Here is a 13,197-nt window from a genome sequence, read left to right as displayed (position 1 = left end):
CAAATACGTCTGTGAGGGTATTTCTATAACAGAATGGTGTTTGAATGGATAAACTGTATGGAGAAGGTTGCCATCACCAAAGTGAACAAGGGTCATATAATCCACAAGGGACCCAAACAGAACCAAAAGAATAAAAGAAAGATGAACTGTGTACTTTGGCTGGGACATCCATCTTCCACTGTCTTGGACACATGTAGTCCAAGATCTTGGGCCTTTAGACTCAGAGCAGAAATCGTAGCATTGATTACCATGGTTCTCAGGCCTTTGAGTTTGGACTAGGACTATACATTGACTCTCCTGGATCTCTAGCTCACAGATCACACACAGATCTTAGATTACGTCAGCTGCCGTAATCACGAAGGTCAGTGACTCAAGTAAGTTTCTCAATATGTCTATGCCTACATCTATAAATTATAACTATATAATTTCCATCTATATCATTGTCCTGTGGATATCTATCTATCCCACTGGTCCGCTTGTCTATAGAGTCCTGACAAGTACCACAACAGAGACGTACTTAGGTTGCTGCACCTGAATTCCCAGTTCATGGAAGGAAGCCCATCTTGGGTCAGTTGACCCTACTTTAATCTTCCTAGCAGAGGAAAGAGAGCTACAGAACTGGTTTCTCCTTTCCAGAAAATTCTTTGGAAGGGGAGCGTGGAAAGTGTAGTCAGGAAACAAGTTTATTTAAGCTTAGATTTATTTGATTGCTAGAAGGAAAGGAACTTGGAGCTTGGAGCATTTTCTTCACACATCCTGAATAGAGGACCAGGAACACATTGCAGAGAAACGTGTACTAAGCCATGACTGGGTCGCTTCCGAAGAACCATCACTCTGCGAGGATTCCTTTTTTATGGGATGAACAAGATAATTCAGATGGCTACCACGGGCAATCCCAGCTTTGCAATTGCGTAATACTAAAGGAAAGAGAAAACACAGTTGTACCCTCAAGACATCCTCGTAGAACTTGACATCTTGACCCAGTTGGTGCTTATTGGGCAGTTAGATGACTAAGCTCTCCCCGATGCGGATGTGAGGCGCCTGGCCAACACTGGGATCTCAGCCTTAAGAACAACCAAAGGTGGCTACTCCCGCCTTTTCGCCAAGGTAGGAGTCTGGAAAGATGCAGATCCACAGAAATTCAGAAGATCCCAGCGGTCTTCTATAATCAAAGGTTGCGTGGAGAACTCACAAAACAGAATCGTTGGAAAACACAGCCCATTTGGGGGCTTCTGAGATGGCTCGGTAAAGTTAAGAGCACTTGTTCTTGCAGGGGACCTGGGCTCAGTTCTCAGCACCCACACAGTGGCTCATGATTTCATCATCTATGCCCCAGCAATGCTGAAGCATGCATGGGCAGCCAGTTTCTGGTGGTTCTCCAGTTGTTTCTGTCCTAGGAAGTCCTAGATGCTTGGTTATCATCATACACATGGTCCACAGTCTTCCTTTATGTTGTTTATCCAGCATTTTTGGGGGCCCTTCCTCTTTGCCTTTAAAGTCATCGCTGCGCAGCCTGCTTCTTTGTGTGACGCCTAGAATCCTCCTGACACACGCCAGCCCATACACATTTGTCATTTCATTGTCCAGGTTTCAGAGTCTGATACTGTAATTTTGTTGTTGTTGTTAAGTCTCTTGCTGACCAAACCTTCCCTAGTGCCTGGAATACAGCCCTCACTATTCCTACCCGTCTCTTGACGGCTCATAACCATTTGTAATTCCGGTTCCAGGGGATCTGATCTCCCTTTTAACCTTCATGGGCACCAGGCATGCACACGGTGTCCATACATACACGCAGGCCAAACACCCATACACGTATTATAAAATAAATAAATCTAAAAACAAATGGGACCCGTCTTTCCCCTAAGAATGTGATGCCTTCTGGAGAGAGCTTATTGCAATGACTGGATTACTGTCATCTGCTAGCTTAGTGTATGCTCCCATGCACTATTTTTTCCAGCCTCTTCTTCCTTTGCGTATGCAGGGACAGACCTGCGCACAAGGTCACCTCAATCTTAATCTCAACAGTTGCTTTCTCTCAGGCCCTCAGAGGTCAGTCTGCTGCAGACCGCTTTCTTTTGCAGGAACAGACCATTGGCCTACCTGCCACCTCGCGTCATCTGTCCGTCACCATCTTCATCCGGCGTTTAGCAGAGCTTCGGGCTGACTTTTTTTTTTTTGCTAATCTCAGCATAGAGACTCCTGCCTGGCTGCCAGATTTCTGTTAACCGGAGGAAGCGGGTGGAAACGTGATCTCTGTTCGGGTCCAGCCTCAAATAGGAGGCGTGTCTTCGATTTGGACTCTGATAAGAAGGCAGCTTTCTAAAACAGGGGACTTGCGCAAGGAATGCCGAATTCGTACAGCGGGCAGCTCGGCTCTGTGCTGCCCTCCTTCCCACCTGAACCCCCTCGCACAGAGAGAAGCACCGTGTGCGCTAAGGGGCTGGGAGCCCAGCTACACCTTCCTAACAGGAAGCCGCTTCCCTCACCAGGCCAGATGGATCCGTTGGTGTCTGCTAACTGCTTTGAAATGACATGGCTCCCCTTCCCCAGGCACTCAACCTGATTCTAGCCCTCGGTGTGATATCACAGGGGGGAGATGTAGTTCCTGCCTCTGAAGAGGGCTTTTCTTTCTGGACGCGGTGATTGCTACTCACTTCTCCATCAGAGGACAACACCCTCAAGAGGACACACGACCCCGTGGCCCTGCCTAGTAGCCAAGGATGATAGGAGAGGAGGACCCAGTGCGAGAAAGAGACCATGAAAGCATGAATTAGGACAGGAGAGAGGCAAACATACATACATTTTACACACACACACACATACAGAGACAAACATATATATATAGATACACACTCACATGTGTATGTAGGTACACGTAGAGAGATCTAATTATTATCAGAATCTGGGGATTTTATCCTTCCCTTGTATTTTTTTTTGTAAGATCTGCTGAAAGCAATTGTAGTGTGATCTCAGAATAGATAAGCTTCCCTCAAACTCAAGCCAGCTGCTTTGCCCAGTTAACGCAGCAGGACTCGCTCCACTGGCTTTACATATCTGCCCGCCTTTTTGATTAGTGGCTTGCTTTAGTTTGCGGTGGTTTTTTGTTTGGTTTGGTTTTGCTTGTCTGTTTGTTTTTTTACCTTCAAAGTCCAGCCAAACGTGACTCTTGTGCTTGGCCAATATAGCTTTTTGGTTTTGCATTTGTGGCTTGATTCTCTACTTCTCTTGTGGAATGGCATGGGGCTTCCCCTCCTGTTAAATGGCACGTCGTCCTGCCAGGCCCCTCTCGGATGGTGCGCCCGTCTCTGTCCGCCTCTGAGAGACCTGTCTCAGGCAGTCGTCACGCACAGCTGGAACGCAGGCGGCTGAGGCTTGCTCTTCCCCGTGGTCATGCTGAGCCTTGCTAAGTTGGATTCCCTTCTTGATCTGCGGGGAAGAAGATAGGCGGCAACTCCTTCCTGTCTTCCACCCTTCCTCGCCTTTCCTTCTTTCTCTTTCCTTCTGACCCCCCCCACCCCCTTCCCTTCTTTCCTTCTTCAGCACTTTCATTTTTCTTGCATTTATGCATTGTGTGTGTGAACGCGTGTGTGTGTGTGTGTTCACATGATGTACCGGAGCACACGAGTGAAGACCAGAGGAACATGTTCTGGAATAGATTCTCTGCTCTTCCACCATGTGGACCCTAGGCATCAAGCAGACGTCCCTGTACTTGGCAGAAAGCACCTTTACCTGCTGAGCTGTCTTGCTGACCCGCTGACCTCCCCACCCCCATTTCCTTTAGTGTGTGTTCATCTGTTCCCTCCACAACCGTTAATTATAATATATTTTCACCATACGGTCTCATCAAAACACGTACAGGGTAACTTCCATTTAGCAGGGACCTCCCTCGGGTCCGGCCTTACAGCGATAAACAGGGCAAAGGCCTTGACTTAAATCAAGCACACACCCATATTTTGGGTTAGTCACAGTACTTCCCCTAGTGGAGTACCACAAAGATCTCCGGGCGCTCAGGGGAGAGGGTCCGGTCCTGTTGGAAGAAGAGTTTTCTCCACAGTGGTAGAGACTGAGCGGAAATGCGGCCGCAGGCAGTTCAAGAAGGGCGTGAAGGCCAGACGATGGGAAACTGCCAAGTGAGCCGCTCACGTGACTAGGGCACAGTCAAGTGAATAGGGACAAGAGATGGGTGAAGGCGGAGAATCCCATGATGCACCACTGCCCACTCCGAGATGGTTGCTTAGCCCAGTGCTAAAGGCCTCTTTGTGGGACCACAAGAGGAAGGCTCCCAGGAGAGCAGACGGGTCTCCTTGTCGCTCTCCTTACGGAGTTCAGACTAAATTAGCCAATTACGGTTGCCGATCTTCCTCCCAGGACCTTCTATTCTACAGTCCAAACTCAGAAAAATGATGAAGACGAGTGGGTTTGAATTTGGGGTTTCACCAGTCAACACACTTTTCAAAAATCAAGAGGAAAAGCCGCAACAATGTGAGCTCTGAGCTTTGGCAAGAAAGAAAATACTCACATTTTACAATTCATTGTCACCATCTGTAGCCGAGGCTGATAATTGCCTGTTGAATATCCATCCTCTCCCCTACTTCCTGATAAAATATTACTTCCTGTGGCAACATAGCTAAGTCACCACCATGTTTTCCAGTCCTGGCGGGCATGGGATAGAGTACCTGGGGACCCTCTTAAAAACACACGTACACAACGTGATTGGCTTGGGTTTCCCCCCTCTCCTGTCTCCTTCCATCTTCTGTTTAAAAGCAGCACTTTTGCAGGAGCCAGCACTGGGGTTCACCCTGAGTAACTTGCACCTTTCCCTAGGAAGCTAGAAGCAACACACACACACACACACACACACACACACACACACACACGCCCAAGCTTAGAGTTTTCCCAAGCTCTCCTAAGTGTTTCTCCATCCCGCCTCGGCTGCCTGTCTCGATTGTGATGTCTGTGAGTGTGTGGATGGTATATGAGCATGTCAGGCTCCCATCTGACTTTTGGCCTCTCTCCCCCTCTCCCTCCTCCTCTCGCTGCCTTTGCACCTTCTCTCTGCGCTCTTTTTATGATGAATGGCCCAAGATCTTCTCATGTCAGAGGTGGCTCTGTGCCTTCTGTGTTCATTCATGTTCAGCCAAGGCAGTAAATAGTGCTCCGTGTCTCTGCAAACGAAGGAAAGCAGGCACATGGAATTGATTAGAAATGTGTTAAATGTGTTCAGGGGGCTGGAAGTGATGGAGGAAGGTCATTGGTTAATTATAATAAACCAACTGCTTGGCCTCATAGCTTAGAACATAGGTGGGTGGAATAGACAGAATAGGATGCTGGGCGGAAGAGGAAGTGAGGTCAGACTCTGCTCTGCTCCCAGAGAGACGCCATGCTCAGCTCTCCCTGGCAGATGCAATGAAGCTCCTCAGACCCAGGATGGACGGAGGCTAGAATCTTCCCGGTAAGCGCACCTTGTGCTTACACACATCATTAGAAATGGGCTAGTCCAGGTGCGAGAATTAGCCTGTAAGGGCTAGAGTTCATGGGCCAAGCAGTTCTTAAATGAATACAGTTTGTGTGTTGTTATTTCGGGCGTGAGCTAGCCGAGCGGCCGGGGTGTTGCGGACGCAGCCCCGCCGCTCATATTACAACAGATGGCGGCCAGAAGGGTTATGTGGAGGACACTGGGAAGCGCCACTTCATGGAACTCCCTTCATGGAAGGTCTTGTTGTCTCACCTGCTGGGGTTGTGCAAGCAAGCAGCCTACCGCTGTCAGCTGTCTTAGGGGCCTGCCTCAGCGTTTGAACATCTTGTCCAAAGCCATGCTCTCTTGGGGCACCATTTTGGCCTCCTGCCAGATAAGCGACGAGCCCTGGACGCTCTTGATCTCCCTGTGGTTTTGACCGCAGCTTTCACTGACCTGCACCCCAGCTTTACTCACCGTTTGCCCAGTCCCGTTGCCTCTCACAGACGTGCAGTTTTAATAGCACTCTAGCCTGCCAAACTACACCTAGTGTCAGCTTCCAGAGAACCCAGCCTGCGACGTGAGGTCACCCAGAGATTAGTGACTAATGGCAGAAAGTCACAGACACCCCTGGGCTTGAGCTACAGAGCAGAAGGCAGGTCGCCAGAGTCCAGAATCCACCTACCACTGGCAAGCCTGGAACATCTGACAGGGTTGGAACTGGCCATGACTGAACATTCCAGAAGCCTTTCTCAATCACACAAGTCACTGGAACCTGTGATGGAGGTGGGTCTTGTAATAATAAAGAAACTGCCTCGGCCCTCATAGGACAGAAAATTAGGTAGGCGGAGTAGACAGAGGAGAATGCTGGGAAAAAGAAGCTTAGGGAAAGAGTCGCCATGATGCTCCCACTCCAGACAGACGCAGGTTAAGATCCTCCCTGGTAAGCCAGCTCATGGGCTACACAGAATATTAGAAATGGGTTAGAACAATATGTAAGAGCTAGCCAATAAGAAACTAAAACTAGCCGGGCCAGGCAGTGTTTGAAAGAATACAGTTTCCGTGTAATTATTTCTGGGTATAAACTAGCCATGCGGGCGGCCGGGTGCCGGGGACGCAGCCCCGCCGCTCCTAATTTCAACAAACCTGGAGCTTCCCAGTGCTGATTACAATGCCACCAGAAACAGAAAAGGAAAAATGTCTTCTACCTTACTTTCACCTGCCCAGTACCCACGAGGTCTTCCAGTTATTGGAAGCTGCCTGCAAGTCCACTGGCAAAGGAGTCTAGACATTACTTTTGTAGAATTCCAACCCTCAGTAACACAGGGCAGAAAGGCAGCCACAGAACTGAAAAAAACCAGAAGCGCACGACTCAAGTCTGTACCTTATGACAAAAGAACTAAAAGGGCAGGGTGGCCATGAGTGCAGATGCGACCCAAGGCCCACCTAACAATGTGTTTGCAGCCTCACAAAAGACTCTGGAAATAAAGGACTGAGCTAAACGGAACCCTGTCTCCTGGCCCTAAGTTCATCAGTGTTATGTTGCCTGAAGCCGTTAGGTTTGTGGGAATGTGTTACACTTCGGTATATGACTCATCCAGTAAGTAGTGAATGATGTGGAATGGGACACCCAGGAAAGCATCTTAGATGAAGTTTGGAATGAAGAACCATTTTTCAAAAAGGAGCAAGAATATAGGCATCAGAGTGGACAGCAGATACAAGCTCCTGAGGGAGGAAGTGTACAGCTCTTCCCAGGATCTACGTGTTTGTTGTAATAAGAGCGGCGGGGCTGCGTCCCCAACACCCCGGCCGCTTGGCTAGCTCATGCCCCGAAATAACAACACACAAACTGTATTCATTTAAGAACTGCTTGGCACATGAACTCTAGCCCTTACAGGCTAATTCTCGCACCTGGACTAGCCCATTTCTAATGATGTGTGTAAGCACCCCAAGGTGCGCTTACCGGGAAGATTCTAGCCTACGTCCATCCTGGTCGGAGTTTCATCGCGTGTGCCTGGGAGAGCTGAGCATGGCGTCTCTGCTCCAGAGAGCAGAGCTGTGGAGTCTCTCCGGGAGCAGAGCAGAGTCTGACCTCACTTCCTCTTCCGCCCAGAATTCTATTCTGTTTACTCCTCCCATCTATGTTCTAAGCTATGAGGCCAAGCAGTTGGTTTATTATAATTAACCAATGACCTTCCTCCATCATGTGTTAGTGTTGCTAGACTGTGCCATTGGGAGTATATGGTCAGAGATGAAGCCAGGGAGGCAAGGAGACTTGACAGTAGCTTTCCAACGTCGCTGGGTTTTAAAATCCTAGAGTTAGCTGGGCACATGACAAACTCTGAAGCTCTTTATCACTTCCAGAGGTTCTACTGAAATGCATGTGAGACACTGTGTTGACATAGGAATTTTTAAACAAATTCTTTGGGTGGTACGGAGGAGATAGAGTGAGGCCCTTGTCTTTGGCAGAACCTCAGTAACTGAGCTGGAGAGGTTGCTCAGTGGTTAGGAGCATTTGTTGCACTTACAGAGAGCCTGCGTCTAGTTCCCAGCACCCACATGGCAGGTTACAACTGTCTGTAACTCCAATTCCAGGATGTCAATGCTTTCTTCTTTTCTCCAAGGGCATTGCTTGCATTTAGAAATATACATTTATGTGCAGCCAAAACATTCAAACACATAAATGTTTAGGAAAATAAGACCAAAATATCTTATTAATTAAGATAAATTATGCTTGAATGCAATATTTTAAGAAATCAGGATTAATGCCAAAACTGCACAATGAGGGAAAGAGAATGTTTAAAGAAAGACAGACTCTTTAGATGGTTGAAAGGTGCAATCTGTATTAAAAAAAAAAAATCACTGCTCTAAACCTTAAAGGAACTTGGGTACCATCTTGAGGTTTGTACTGTGCCAAAGAACGAGGCTTTGGCATCAAGAAGCAAGAAGGTATCAGCAGATGTCTGGCTTGGAAAGTTGCTTTGGTTGCTGAGTGATAAGTAGGCGGGGAATGGCAGATATATGTGACAAGATTTTAAGACCAGAGGGAGACAGACCAACTGGAAAGATACTGCACAAATCCCACTGGCAAGTGATTTACTGTGTACTAAAATCAGTCACAACAAGGAGGTAGAGGAGACACAGAATGAATCAACAGTATGCCAGAGTTGACTGACTGGCTTGCAAGGGTGAACTGTGCACTCTCTTGCCCAGTTTTATATTCGATGACAAAACGCCCTTAGCTTCTGGATCCTGCGTAGCAGAAACCGGCAGCCATTACAAACCAGAAGAATGACTAAGAGTTTGTGGTTCTGTTCTTGTTTGGTTGGCTTTTAGTTTGGTTTTGCTGTTGTTGTTAGAAATGCTTCTGAAACATTTATCAGTATATCCATGGCTGAGAATCATGTTTATGAATATCAGAGAGGAATTGACGAATTAGATGTGGAGAACGCGGTGTTTAGAAAGGGAAATATCCCCTGTGTTCTTGAGCATTTGAACACTTGGTCTTCAAATGGTGGCACTGTTTGAGAGTAGTTTAGGAAGTGTGCCTTTGCTAGAGGAAGTACATCACTTGGGATGGGCTTTGAAAGTTTATATTTTCAACCTATGTCCAGTTGCCTTTCTCCTGGCTTCCAGTTCAAAACGTGAGCTATCAGCTTCCTGTTGTGGCCACCATGTCTACCCTTTGTTTCCTTGCCTCTTCCTTCTCAAAATGGACTCTTTCTCTCTTGCAAGTTGATTTTTCTCATAATATTTTATCAAAGCAAAAGAAAAGTAATTAATACAGAAGGAGGGAGACCCAGAATAACCCATAAGATGACAGTCTGGGTCAAGTAACTAAATTATAAAATTTGAGGCTAGGGAATTGTGCCCAGTAGGAAAAGGCAGTGTGCAAGGAGGCATCTATGGTCACGCTCAAATTCATGACTACTACCTATTGCTGTAGTTCAAAGCATCTCTGAAGAGATACAAGCCCAGAAGATTTTAATATGCTTAGCAGACTTTGAGAAGCAAGCTTACTAGGATGAAGTTTTGAAGACTCTTATTTCCTCATGCCTTGGTCTGTATGGTGATTTGAATAAGCATGCCCCCATGGGCTCATCGGAAGTGGCACTATTAGGCGATGTGGCCTTGTGAGTGCAGGGGTGGTGTTGTGGGATATTATTTTAACCAGGCAAGGATGGGTTACATTTGTTTATTCTGTGCAATATTACTGTAACTATGTGAAGGTGTGTGTCGTTTGCTTCCACTTGCCTTTGTTACTGATGGAAAGACGTGTTGCGCTTGTTTCCGCTGTATTTGCTTAATTTGGAAAACGTGTGTTGCTGTTTCACCTTGCCTGTCTGTGGCATCGGATTGGTCTAATAAAAAGTTAATGGCCAGGCAGGAGAGGGATAGGCAGGGCTGGCAGGTAGAGAGAGAGAAGAAGAAAGAGGAGAAATCTAGGCTCAAGAAGAACAAGAAGAGGAGGAAGAGGAGGAAGAGGAGGAGGAGAGAATGAGGGAGATCGCCAGTCAGCCACCAGCCAGCCTCAAGAAGCAGTGGAAGTCAGACACACAGAAAAAAAGAAAGAAAGAAAGAAAGAAAGAAAGAAAGAAAGAGAGAGAGAGAAAAAGTAGAAAGCCCTGAGGCAAAACATAGATGAAGAGAAATAGGTTAAGTTATAACAGCTAGGAAAAGATGAGCCTCAGCTGAGAGCAAACATTCATAACTAGTAAGTCTCATGTCATGCTTTTGGAGCTGCCTGGTAGCCCCAAAGAAAGCCTGGTGCCGTGCGGCTGTGTTGGAGGAAGCGTGCCACTCAGGGTGGGCTCTGAGATGTCAGATGCTCACGTCAGAACTTTCTGCTGCCTGCCGATCAAGACGCAGGGCTCTCGGCTCCTTCCCCAGCCCCGCGTCTGCCTGCCGGCCGGCCGCCGTGTTTCCCGCCTTGACAAAAATGGACTCAATCTCCAAACTGCAATCCAGCCCCCAATGAAATGTTTTCCTTTGTAAGAGCTGTTCTGGCCATAGTGTCTCGTCGCAGCAATAGAACACCAAGGTGACCGGTCTGTGGCCTTCAGGAGCGTATATCTGAGAAGAAGCCGGGAGCACCTTGAATATGGTGCTCACTTAGGGACCACACAAGATGTTGCAGGCTGAGTACTATCTCCTCTCCTGGGCACCAGATTGAGTGTCTTCATTCTAGGATCTGGCCTGCCAATAATTTATCGACTCACGGAGGATAATTCATGAAATCTCTTAGTGCCTTATTTTCTTTATTTGTGAGATACTTTTACCTCATTTCCCATTTTAAGGTGTAATTAGGAAGATAAAATGGTGTCATATATTTTAAGGTTCCCCTCCTCTCAAATTTAAAGTAACTTCTTCAAATGTAAAAATGTGATCACACTATTATAAAAGATAAGACATTAAAGGCATTGTGATAATCGTTGTATGATCTTGAATGACCTCATTAGACTACTATGAAGTTATTAACGCCAGTGATTTTTCCTCTAGCCTAGAGAATTTTAGAAACCGGTTAGGCTTAAATTCTATGGCTAATAATACATTGAAATTTTGTGTTGTTTTCAATTCTGACTTTAGTCCTCTGGAATTTAAGCGATTATTGCTGTGCCTCATTATAAGGAAATTTATTTGGTTTCGTGATCAAAGATTTCAGCCTGACTACTTGTGTTTAAGTTCAAAGTTTCTCTAGATATATTATCACTTAAACTAGAGGGAAACAGTCTTCCTTAACTAGAGCACAGGGCCATGACCTTGCCGGCATGATGGTGGGCAGCTAATCCACTTAAAACCAGTGACTGGCTTTGTATAATTTATACGAGCCCATGAAAAGACAGGCCTCCATAGACTAATATTTCAGCTGTCTTTCCTTCCATTTCATCCCCTGGATGTGGCAGCAACAATCCCATGAATCATTCCTGAACCGAGTCGATATCAAACATCCAGACCTTCATCTGCGTTCGATGAAGGTCCAACTCACTCAAGGGACGTTCCAGAAGGCTTCTGAATGCATGGGCACTTTGCCTTTGACACCTCTTACTTCAATATCATTGTGCTGGCTTTAAGATAAAACCTTTTAAATTCTGATATTGGAAAAAGAACTTTAAATTCTTATTTAGAAGGGGGGAGACGGATTCACTTCCTCATGCATCAGGCAGGCTTCAGAATACTTTGACCAAGAGTATGTCGGAAGCATGCTTTGTCTGGAAAGTCCACGAATAGGCTATGTACTATTAGGAATATATCTCTATGTCTCTTTGAATGCATATTCTCTAGGTAGTCTCTCTAAGGATGCACCTTTCAGAAGCTAGATATTAGGCTAAGAGAAGCCCAAGCAATCAGGGAAAGTCTTGTATAGATATAGATGTTCTGGCCAACAGTACTAGGTGAGTTAAGCTTTTAAATTAACCCAACCATGGATCCATCTAGCCACCCAAGTCTCCTTACTCAAGACCCACTGTGAAACAGGGACAGCGCAGAGACTTCTCAGCTGCCTGTATCTGAAATGTTAACCAGCAGAACTCATGCACATAATGAAATTATTGCGGTTAATACCACCAAGTTTGCAGGAAACTATTATATGACAATTGGTAATTAGAACATCGAATGACCTTCTTTTTCTTTACCAAGTGCATGAAAACTTATTGACTGGATCAAAGAGGACAAACTCCTTCAAAAACGAGCAGACTGCGCTGAGCCTTTGACTAGGATCCAACACAAATCCCTCGGCAGCAGCTCTATCAGGGATGTCCAACTTTAGACATCATGGCACGATGTTGTCATTTTTATAGTTCATGTTTGAAAACTACCTTATCAATCAAAAAAAAATCACAAAAAGTTTCATAATGTCTTCAGTAACGTTATGATTTTGCGCTGAGCCCTGTTCATAGCTAACCTGGGAGGCACGTGTTGTGCTTCCTAGGGAACACATTGGCATGCCTGCTTGATTGTTCTCTCTGTGTTGACTTCTGGGTAGAAAGACCATGTCTTAGTGCCAGATTTCTTTTCTCCGTCCTGTCTGGACAGTTTTTCATCATTCATTCGCTGACCACTGGTTAGTTTACCAAACTAACCTTTATTGAGCTTCTACTGTGCAGAGGGCACACTTACATGTTCAAGACATGATGGTCCCCATAGAGGACCTCTGGCTTCCTGGAGGCTGTCCCAATGCAGGCGCAGTAATTGTTTTCATAGCACATATCTTTTTTGACATAGAATCAGATCACATCTAGTCTCTGAATCCCTTGCCAGAATTGGGTTTGCAAATCCATTTCACGTAAAATAGTTAAGCTCATAAAGGAAACTAATGTTGCATCAATTACTAAAATATTTTTTAAACATTGTGATATAGTAATGTATGTGTTTTTAATTAATACATTAATCAGACCGAGTGGTGAATATAATTAATTTCATGGCGAGATGAGTAAAAATAGAACACTGGAATACTTACTAAAGCTGTATCATGAAAATTATCTGTGGCGTCTTGGCAACAATGTTAAAGGTATACAATGCTATTATAGCCCGTTACCTACATGGTGAATAGAATGCAGACCTATTTTTTTTTTAACTTTTTATTGATTCATTGTGGATTTCACATCATGCATCCCAATCCCTCATCCTCATCACCAGGGAGAGCTCCCCGGCACCCTGCCGCCCAGCTCACCCACTGCTGCACGCGAGCACGCCTGGGGGAGCGGATCTCCTGTGCTCACACACTTGGGGTCAGCTCACCCCAC

General features: G+C 46.0%; 1 long non-coding RNA gene across 1 annotated transcript; it reads right to left on the bottom strand.

Moving 5' to 3' along the window:
- Positions 1-665: 665 nt before the first annotated feature.
- On the bottom strand, positions 666-7,185 carry LOC126512922 (uncharacterized). Its single transcript, XR_007595194.1, has 4 exons — positions 6,602-7,185; positions 5,933-6,230; positions 5,049-5,165; positions 666-3,426 (listed from the first exon to the last, which is right to left on the bottom strand). It is a non-coding gene; the product is annotated as an uncharacterized lncRNA (long non-coding RNA).
- Between the last annotated feature and the right edge of the window lie 6,012 nt (positions 7,186-13,197).

Source organism: Alexandromys fortis, unplaced genomic scaffold, assembly GCF_014885135.2.
Source record: "Alexandromys fortis isolate MF-2015 unplaced genomic scaffold, M_Fortis_MF-2015_v1.1 scaffold_83, whole genome shotgun sequence".
NCBI lineage: Eukaryota > Metazoa > Chordata > Mammalia > Rodentia > Cricetidae > Alexandromys > Alexandromys fortis.
The sequence above is the reverse complement of the archived record's forward strand: the minus strand, read 5'-3'. Positions and strand labels throughout refer to the sequence as shown.